The 11,096-nt window shown below is 31.9% G+C and overlaps 1 protein-coding gene and 1 long non-coding RNA gene across 2 annotated transcripts in view; both read left to right on the forward strand.

Annotated features, from left to right (window-relative positions):
• Positions 1–11,096, forward strand: part of LOC136972680 (uncharacterized) — a 222,224-nt gene that overhangs the window by 88,979 nt on the left and 122,149 nt on the right. The window lies entirely within an intron of this gene.
• Positions 1–11,096, forward strand: part of LOC136972676 (mitogen-activated protein kinase kinase kinase 7-like) — a 426,088-nt gene that overhangs the window by 64,969 nt on the left and 350,023 nt on the right. The window lies entirely within an intron of this gene.

Consider the following 11,096-nt stretch of genomic DNA (forward strand, 5'->3'; position numbering starts at 1 on the left):
CCTGGACAAGTTTCTCCAACAGGAAAGAAGCAAAATACATGATTCTCCCATCATTAGTCTTAATGAATTTTATTTTTCACAAATATGAACCTTACAGTTTGTGCACAGGTTCCCATTTGTGTGGAATACCAATAATTTTTGAAATTTTAAAATATATACGAAAATTTACTTAAACTATTAATTTTATTATGGAACCCCAAATTTTATCCTTAGGTTTCTGTGGAATGCAAGTTGGGAACTATTACTTTGTAAAATAAATTCATGCTAATGCAACCCTAGAATCTTTTTTTATCCCAGTAAAATTAAATTTTAGTTAAAATTAACACTACTGGGATAAAAAAAAGGTTATAGTAGGTTGTTTATCCTTCCCAGTGATTTTGTGAAGAAGTTGTTTCTTGATAATGCTTTAGATATTCCTACAATATAAAATATATATAAATATTAAAATCATAATAATCATAAACTTATGTATAAACAGCCAGCTTGATAAAATCACAAAAATAAAACCAAAGTAGTCATTAAATGCACTTTGAATTAAACTCTTATAAAATATACATAATTTCTAATTTAGGTTCATCTATTATTATCATCAGGAGTCACATAAGTGACTCCTGATGATAATAATAATTAATAATATATAATTAATAATAGACTACAGAATAAGCATTCGACAGTGTTCCACACAGTTGGCTGCTACATATCCTACACATGTACAAAATACATCCATCACTCATTGCATTCTTTCAAAACACTATGCAGCACTGGAGAACAACACTACATCTCAGGGTTAGTAACACTTCCATACAAACAAACCAAATTTTTATTAGGCGAGGAATTTTTCAAGGAGATTCCTTGAGTCCTCTCTGGTTCTGCTTAGCCCTGAACCCATTATCCAACATGTTAAACAACACGCAATATGGTTACAATATTAGACACAAAAAAACAACACAGTTTACACTGTCACATCTCATGTACATGGATGACGTAAAACTTTATGCATCCACACAAAAACAACTTCATCAACTCCTACAAATCACACATTCATACACCAAGGACATACAAATGGAATTTGGCCTAGATAAATGCAAAACAGTTCACATAGAAAAAGGAATCCTGAAGAAAGAAGATTTTGCACTTGGAAATGGAGACATTATTGAATCCATGGAACAGGGCGAGTTCTACAAGTATTTAGGATTCCAACAGGCCAAACTAACAGAACATACACAAATAAAGCAAAGATTAATTAAAGAATACCAAAGTAGGTTAAATGCTATTCTCAGAACACAATTAAATGCAAAACACACAGTCAAAGCAATAAACACATATGTCATCCCAGTACTCACATATTCTTTTGGAGTTATACATTGGACTCACACAGATCTCGAGCAACTCCAAAGGAAAACAAGAACAACACTTACTAAGCATAAACAACATCATCCTAAATCCGCCACAGAAAGATTAACCCTTCCACGTAAAGATGGCGGACGTGGCCTGATTGACATAGTTAACCTTCACTACAAACAAATACAGTCACTGCGAGAGTTTTTCTACAAAAAACAAGAAACATCACAATTACATAAAGCAGTAACTCTAGCAGACTCGAATAACACTCCATTAAACTTACACTCACATCATATGGACACAACACAACATATAAAGAGCATAGACACCATTAAGCAATCGTGGGCTCAAAAGGCACTCCATGGCAGGCATCCTTATGATCTGGCCCATGATTTTGTCGACAAAACTGCGTCAAACAGCTGGTTAGCTCGGGGATGACTCTTTGGGGAGACAGAAGGATTCATGATTGTTATACAGGATCAGGTCATAAATACTAAAAACTACAGAAAACACATACTCAAAGATGCAACACTCACAAATGACACATGCAGAAAATGTCACATCATGCCAGAAACTATACAACACATCACCTCTGGTTGCAAGCTCTTGGCACAGACAGATTATTTACACAGACATAATCAAGTTAGCAAATATAATACACCAAGAGCTTGCAAAGAAACACAAATTAGTAGACATTCACAAACCATACTACAAATACATTCCACAGACAGTATTGGAAAACAACACGCACAAAATGTACTATGACAGAGCTATAATCACAGATAAAACAATTTATCACAACAGACCAGACATCACACTCATTGACAAACACAATAAAATCACATACATTATAGACATATCCATTCCAAACACTCACAATTTACAAAACACATGCACTGAAAAATTTAGTAAGTACACAGAACTCGCCCAGGAAATAAGGCATCTGTGGAGGATGGATAGGGTGCTTATTGTACCTGTTGTTCTCTCCTGTACAGGTGTCATACCACACACACTACACAAAAGCCTGGGCACATTAGAATTGAATAGAAACACATACATCACTCTACAGAAGGCCACTATATTGAATACATGTCATATTGTGAGAAAATTCCTGAATACAGACACACACACTGATACACTTCTTTAATTTCTGTTTTGGTTACTATGCCTTGACTTTGGTCCGGCATAGTACTTAGCCACCGGTGTTAACCGAGTATATCTAACTTAACCCAACATAATAATAAGTATTGGAACACAGACAGTATTGGAAAACAACATGCACAAAATGTACTACGACAGAGCCATAATCACAGATAAAACAATTTACCACAACAGACCAGACATCACACTCATTGACAAACACAATAAAATCACATACATTATAGACATATCCATTCCAAACACTCACAATATACAAAACGCATGCACTGAAAAAATTAGCAAGTACACAGAACTCGCCCAGGAAATAAGGCATCTGTGGAAAATGGATAGGGTGCTTATTGTACCTTTTGTTCTCTCCTCTACAGGTGTCATACCACACACACTACACAAAAGCCTGGGCACATTACAATTGAATAGAAACACATACATCACACTACAGAAGGCCACTATATTGAATACATGTCATATTGTGAGAAAATTCCTGAATACAGACACACACACTGATACACTTCTTTAATTTCTGTTTTGGTTACTATGCCTTGACTTTGGTCCGGCATAGTACACAGCCACCGGTGTTAACCGAGTATATCTCACTTAACCCAACATAATAATAATAATAGATATAGATATAATAGATTAATAATAGATTTTTTTTTCTTGGCAGTGACTCACTGCCAAGTAAAAATGTCACTGACTGATTATATACATACAGGAATCAGAGTTGCCGATTTTCGGGGGTTGATTTCTCCACCCCCAAACACCTGAAGTAATTCCAAATATCTTGTTCAAAAGAAAATTGTTTTCTTAGATAATGTGCAAAATTTCAAGATTTTCTGTAATGCAGTGGCTGAAATATAAGCAATTGAAAATTGCAAAAGTTGCCGAAAAAGCTGTATTTTCTTCTTCCTTTTCTTCATCTGGCACTGCAGACATTCAGAGAAAAAACTAATGGGTCTAGAAAACTCAAATTTTAAACTTAAGTGAGGTGCTTGAGAAACTTCCAGGTTGATAGGTCAAAGTTTACGGGGGTTTCTCGGAGTTAATCCAGTTTTATGACTTAATTTTAAGCTTATAAAGATAAAATTGCATGGATACAAATGAATTTTATTCAAAATGTTATTCAGAATTACAAAAGTTCAAATTTACAGAAATGAAAACTTTTTATAACACTTTTTCTAAATGGTGTATCGAAAGCATTGGTCAGCGATGTGTTCAGTCAGCAGTTGCCAACCAAATTGTATGTTGTCATCATATGTCCTGACATAATAGTACAATTGATATCCAAGAAAAATCATTTGAGATGTAAAAAAGTTTTGCCAAGTAAGAACTTATGACAGTTTAGAAGTTTTTCTTTGATAAATATAACCTTGGCACTTCAAAGCAGTACCCACAAGAATTTTACCTGTATTATTCTTAACTGCATTTCACTTCCAATTGCCAAGCTAATCTTTACCAAAGGAAAATCTGGAGAATCTGATCCAATTGTCAAAGAAGTCCAAACTTTTTAACCTTTATTGTGGTAATGCTTATTAGAATATTAGTAAATAATAATGAATTAATCTGTCAAAAGGTTAAAATATTTGAATGGAAAGTTCAATGTATGCAACAAAAATTATTAAAATCTATCTAATGATATTGTTATTTGCTTTTAAATTAAAATAACTGAAAAATTGTGAAATGAGAATAGTATGATAAAACCTGTTCAAAATGAAACTTGCCTAAAAGGGAAAAATTCTTTGAAACAATTTTTTTAACACAAAAAATCACTAACCTGTTTAAAACAAGCCTGCCAAAGTAGAAAAAATATCCAGTACCAAGAGAGTCCAGTTTACACAGGTTTTAGTATATATAAAAATATAAATACATAGGACAACTCAGAGCAGGACCTCAATCCATAACTTATATTAACATGCCATCTGCCCAATCTTCACTTCCAGATTTATATTAAGTTAGATAATATAATCACTAAGTTAATTGCTATTATGCTGACTGAGAACACCTACATCTACAAACCTCTAAACTCTATATAATCACATAACATACCAGCCAACTTTTAAGCTCAGATGACTGAAAATGCCTTGGTTATATGCATCAGATTTTCATATATATATGTATGTATGTATATACACACACCATTGGCCAAACACAAAATGCAACACCACGAAGATATCTTCCATTGTTTCAATATCTATAGTCCATCACTGTGTTGCATTTTATGTGGCAAACAGTGTATAATTATAATTATGATAAATAAAATATAACATTAAATGATTATACAGTAGACCCCCTATAACACTGTAGATACGTTCTGTGTTATATGAATCCGTGTTGTACGAGTCACTTAAATACATAAGCCAATCACAGCCCGGCACTTGTGCAGTTTAGGGGCTACGGCTGTTTGAAAGGTTTTCTTCCATAAAATTAATCGATTCTAGACTAATTTGACTCAACATTTCCAAATCACTTATAATTTTTTGGGAATAATCCATATAAACTATGCTATAAATAAAAAATTGTGGGATTACTTACCGAGTGTGCACCATTTGATGACACCATTGCTTAAGCTTGTTTTCGTCGCGGAGCGGCTCATCGAACGGCAGGCGCGTTTACTAATCAGCGAATTTTTCGCAGAAAAATAACTTAACTTTGGAGACATCATTAGTAAAAATATAATTTTTATGGTCGTTGAATAATAATATGTTTTTTAGTAGGTCCAGTGCTCATTTAAACTCAACGGTTTGTACAATATCCGCTATTAGTCCAGATTCGACCAATCCTGTCACGACACAAGTCGGCGATGACGTTTTACTGTGTTATATGAACACAATCGCAACTTTTTTGCCGTGTTATATGAACCTGAGTTATAGGGGAGTCTATTGTAAAACAAATAAAGATATATATTTCTACATGTTGTTGTTGACTTGTCCATCTTGTGATGAAACATTCTTATATGGATTATCATATAAAGTTTCGCAGTCTTTACAGTTTATGCATCCTGCTTTTAATGCGGCCTTAAATATTTCTAATGTTTCTAACAAAGCTAAATTATTATAGCATGTGTACAATGGACACAAACTATGAACATTAGAAACATTAAAAATATTTAAGGCTACATTAAAGGATTCATAAATCAGAAAGACTGCCATGCAGCAGATAGAGATTTGCAATCTTTATATGACATACGAATGTTTCATCATAAGATGAGCAAGTCACCACAACATGTAGAAATAAATATCTTTATTAGTCTTATAATCATTTAATGTTATATTTTATTTATCATAATTATATATACAGGTATCTCTTGATTAACATGGTTAATTAATCCCTCAATGTTACTGCATATATCAAAATCACATTAATCAAATACAGTATCTATGTTAAGTAAAGACAGCTGGTAAAGTCGCGCTAATTAAAATTTCTGCCATGTATATAAAGGGATTGCCACAGTTAATTTAATGTGTTAATCAAATCCTGCATTAAGCAAGGGATATCTGGAAATGCAAAGATAGTGTCAAGATTTTGAGATTAATTAGTGTATACAGTTATACAGTATCATTTAACTTAATAATAGGACTTAATTAACTTAAAACAATTTTATAAATTAACAATATTTAATAATCATAATTTTATGATAGAAACAATAACACAAAAGTTTGAGGTACGATTTCTATCAATTTAGAATAATTGTAAATGGCTACATTCAGATTACATTGAATCTACATTCGGATGCAGTTTTGTCTGTCGATATCATACAATAGCCATACACAAAGATAACGGACAACAGAGGAGGGAGGCATTTTTTTTTTTGTTATTCATAAAATTAACATAAGGTTTTGTTTTGAGAATGATACTCATCATATACATCCATTATTTTATGTTATAATGAATAATCTTTTTTTCTATATCCTGCATTACTTAATTTATGAGCTGTCTGTATAAGCTGAGCTTACAAAAAGATATGCTTTTGTTATTATAATTAACTACAGGGCTTTTTTAAAATAAATTTCTACTGAAATTTTATAGTCATTTTGGTATCACTCCCTCCAACGAAGTCATCTGGTGTCTGCATTCTTTGCCCCCAACCAATACTACTGGTAAATTCAACTGTGTACATCTGTTGCACCTTGGTTGTTCCAAAAATCTAACTAGACAGATATCTCTTTAGCCATTTTCTTTATGTAATGCTGATGGTTTCCAACAATGTGTGCAGACATGCTATCTTCTTATGAACATTGCCAGTGATCGTGTCTTGCTGATATAGCCTAGCTTGTTACCAGCCTTAGAGAATGGGATGGTAGTTGAAAAGTATAAAAAGTACATAATGTAATTTATGAACAATATTACCTAGTTATTTCATTATATTATCTGGTATCTGTCTTCTTTTTTTACTTAATGTTTTCATATAATTTTAACAAAACTGATGTTTGATAAATAATAAAATTGCAAAAGAAAATTCAAGTATTACATTTGGAACAAAATATTACAATAGGGCTATTTTTTATAACATATTGTTCTGATGCAAATAATTTAAAATACTTATTTACCACTATAAACTGCATTAGACAAATGTACATAATGTTTTGGGTTAATGTTACCTATGGTAGCAAACATGGCAGCTCATCTCTGAAACAGTGGAGATGCATGTTCTAACCTAACCTAACCTATTCTAATAAATTACCTCTATTATAATAATTTGGCTGGCAATAATTATGCTGACTATTATTATACGTTCTGTGAACTAAATGCATAAATGCAGTTTGCGAGAATGTCAAATCACGATAAAAGTCAATATTACCATATATAAAATATTACCATAATAATAAATATAATTTATTAGAATAAGTTAGGTTAGGTTAGAGCGTGCATCCCCACAGAGACGAGCCGCCATGTTCGCTACCATAGGTAACATTAACCATATTTTGATATCCTAGATCATTTTTTATATGCCAAATATGCACCTTCACATTTTCCAGCTGACAAACAGAAATATTTAGTTATACCTTTTAAGCCATATCAAAATCATTCTTAAAAATTTTTATTCCGTTTTATCTATAGTTTTTATTAGGGATGGACCAAGTACATTTTTGGCCAAATACTTGGTTATTATTTGGATGTCATTGTTTCTGAATACTGAATATTCTTGCCTTTCTGTCTACAAAATATTTGGCCAAATATCAACTCATTCATTTCGAACCGCCAGGAATAAGGTGAAGGGCAGTATCTTGTATTCAATGATAAAGTTCATAGATCACCAAAAGATTATCCCTCTTTATATGCAATCTATTTTTAAGTGATTTTCAAATAACATGGTTAACAAAAGAAAACTAATCCTCTTTTAATGTGATTGACTTATTTTCCATGAGAAAAAGCAGTTTATTTGAAAACATTTAACATTTTTATTAAAAAGTTAAATGTACTGTTTTTTGTTGAAAGACTGGTTTTAAAATTACATTTCTAAATCAAGCATTCATTTATACTTTTTAAACACAGTATAGTACTGTACTATATGTACATCAGAGAATACTGTATGTTGATTTTGTTTCCTATGCTACCTTGTATTTATTATATTTACATACAAATAATGTTAATGATAAATGATATTAGAATAAAAAAGCTTGTGCTTATTTCTTTTCATTCCATTGAAGTTGTGGATCCTATCAAGCACCTTTCTATAGGATGGATGTACTGTACTTTTTGGTTAATGTTACCTAAGGTAGCCAAGATGGCGGCTCGTCTCTGATTCCAGCAAGGAAACAGTGGGACGCACGTTCTAACCTAACCTAACCCATTCTAATAATTTGGTTGCTAATAATTATGGTAATTTATTAGAATAGGTTAGGTTAGGTTAGGTTAGGTTAGAACATGCGTCCCACTGTTTCCTTGCTGGAATCAGAGACGAGCCGCCATCTTGGCTACCTAAGGTAACATTAACCTACTTTTTTAATGCAAGTTTTTTATGTGGCATTCTTCAGAATGTATCCACCATGCAAAAAGAGGGATAGATGTATGTACATTTTTAAAAAATTATTATGTAATAAAAAATAAATTAAATCTTGCTATTGAGATCTGTTGATTTTTGGCAGTCCCACAAAACAGTATATTTAGTGAACAATAGCCTATAAATTCAGAAGCATTAATGTTTCTTCATTACAATTTTCTTCTTTATTTTCTTATGCGTTTTTAAGAACACATCATGGCCAAAAGTCAAGATATGCTTGTATTCACCTAGTTTGGTGTAAAACTAAACAAGAGGATACTAGTTGTCAAGAAACCTTTCTAACATCCTGTTTTGAGTGCATGTATAGTTGAATGTGACAGAAATAGTACTTATTTGAAATCAGAAAACTCAATTCATGACATATCTTGAAAAAAACATGACACTTTATAAAAGGACTGGCAATTACTGTGTGGCAGTAGGGTGCAGTATTACAAAAACATGTAATATTAATAACAGCAAGTGATAAGTCTAGTAATATGGCTCTTGCAAAGACCATGCATGAATGAAAAATAGAATCTCTCACTTACGGGACAGAAAATCTCACCCTCACAGATATCTGATATTGACTTTTATCGTGATTTGACATTCTCGCAAACTGCATTTATGCATTAGCTCTTTAGTTCATTTTCGGTGCGAGTATGATGTATATACTGTATTTGTTATGTAACTTGTATTATATATACAGTCGATTCTGCATAAGTCGTCACCCGGATAACTCGACACCATTGGTTAAGTAGTCAGTTTTCCGTGGTCCCGGCCGACTTACATGGGCATTAATGTTAAGAAACTCCGGTTTACTCGACACCGCTTAACTCGTCACTACTGGATAAGTCGACATACTTTTGCTGTCCCACACTCTGATAAGTTGTCACTCCCTCCCAAAAAAATGAATTCACTCCGCACGTGTGGTGCGACTCATTTTTTTTTTCAGGAGGGGGACTCAATTTATTTATTAATATATAATTAATATATTTAATATTATTATTATTAATATATATATATATACATATTAATAAAAATGCCTTAACGATTTACAAGGTATGTATAAAATAATAACAGATAAACAAAAAGAAAATATACAATCTACATCAATGTCGCACCAGAATCCAATTTTGCATTTTCTCACGCCAGAGGCATTAAGAATCCTTAGATGTTACTTGCCAACAATTGACAATTGCGAAGATGACGTTTTCAAGAGCATTCGTGATCGTTGAAAAAGAAAGTCGAGACAGTTAAGTGCTCAAAACAAACAACACCACACAAATTTTTCAGTTTTTCATCTACAGAGTAAATGTAAACAGAGGACACAATGTATTGTAAGCCTATAACACTGTATAACGCACTACTGTATTTTCCTAATTGTAGTTTTGTGGTTTTTTTTTCCAACTTCGCTTTAGTCGTCACATTGGATAACTCGACACATTTCCACGTCCTCTTGGGATGTCGACTTATGCGGACTCAACTGTATATACATTTGAAGAAAGTATACTTGATATGTATATTAAATATATATCAAATATGCTTTCTTCAGCTTATATGGGTGAGAATACAATGATTGAAGTTTCCATACAGAGAAATTAATTAATTCAATCAATGATTAAAAAATCACTGAAATAGGAATAATAAACTTTATTGTCATTCCATTTTCTTTCTACTCTTTAGAATGAAAAGGAACATTTCACATCACTGAATAACAATATTAGTGACAGCAAAAAGGTGAGAAATGTTTTAAAGGTTAGAAAGATTTGCTATCTTTCTAACATATCTCGCCAGAAATTTCATTCATTCACATCTACATTATGATGAATGTTTTTAAACTCTGTCCAGACTACTTTTCCTTTTAATATGCCATACCACACCACGTTTTACTGCATACCAATATATTGTGTGTACTTTTATACTTCTAAATATTTATAACAGTCAAACGATTTGTAATTTTTAAATGATTGCTTTGTACAATAGAAGGTTCTGTCCACAAAGTAATCGTGAAAATCGAGCTATTTTGTGGTATCACTGCCGAAGAGGTTGCAGAGTTCAACATCTAAGAGATCAGGCCAATCCAGGCCAATGTTTGTTAGCTTTCAAACTTTATAGCCTCACAGACTTACTATTTCTAATTTCTTACTAATTTGAAATTCCTTTAAAAAAAAAAAAAAAAAAGTGTCATTTGAATCAGGTTCTCACAAACAAGCTTTGTATATGGCTGTCGAGAATTTTCATTTGCGATAACTTTATAACAAATTTAAACTTTTTAAAATTATAAATGTTAATACAGAAATCACACAACAATTAATTGACACAATCACTTTATTGAAACTATACACCAAAGGTAAATATCTACAAGTTTAAAATAACATATCATGCATAAAACAACTATATGGAAGAGATCACATTTTTATGTATTTATATATATATAATATATATATTTTTTTTTAATTTGACAGGAATACTTTAATAAATAATCTTTTTTTTTAATTCAGAATTAATTTGTTATAGACAATTTATGTAAAAAACATATGTGTTCAATAGCTGGGCACCAAAGTTAAAACCGTTTCTTTGGACGGATGTGTACTAAACAACAATAAACAACAAATTA

Source organism: Centruroides vittatus, unplaced genomic scaffold (genome assembly GCF_030686945.1).
Source record: "Centruroides vittatus isolate TY-2023 unplaced genomic scaffold, ASM3068694v2 contig_300, whole genome shotgun sequence".
In the NCBI taxonomy this organism is placed as follows: Eukaryota; Metazoa; Arthropoda; class Arachnida; order Scorpiones; family Buthidae; genus Centruroides; species Centruroides vittatus.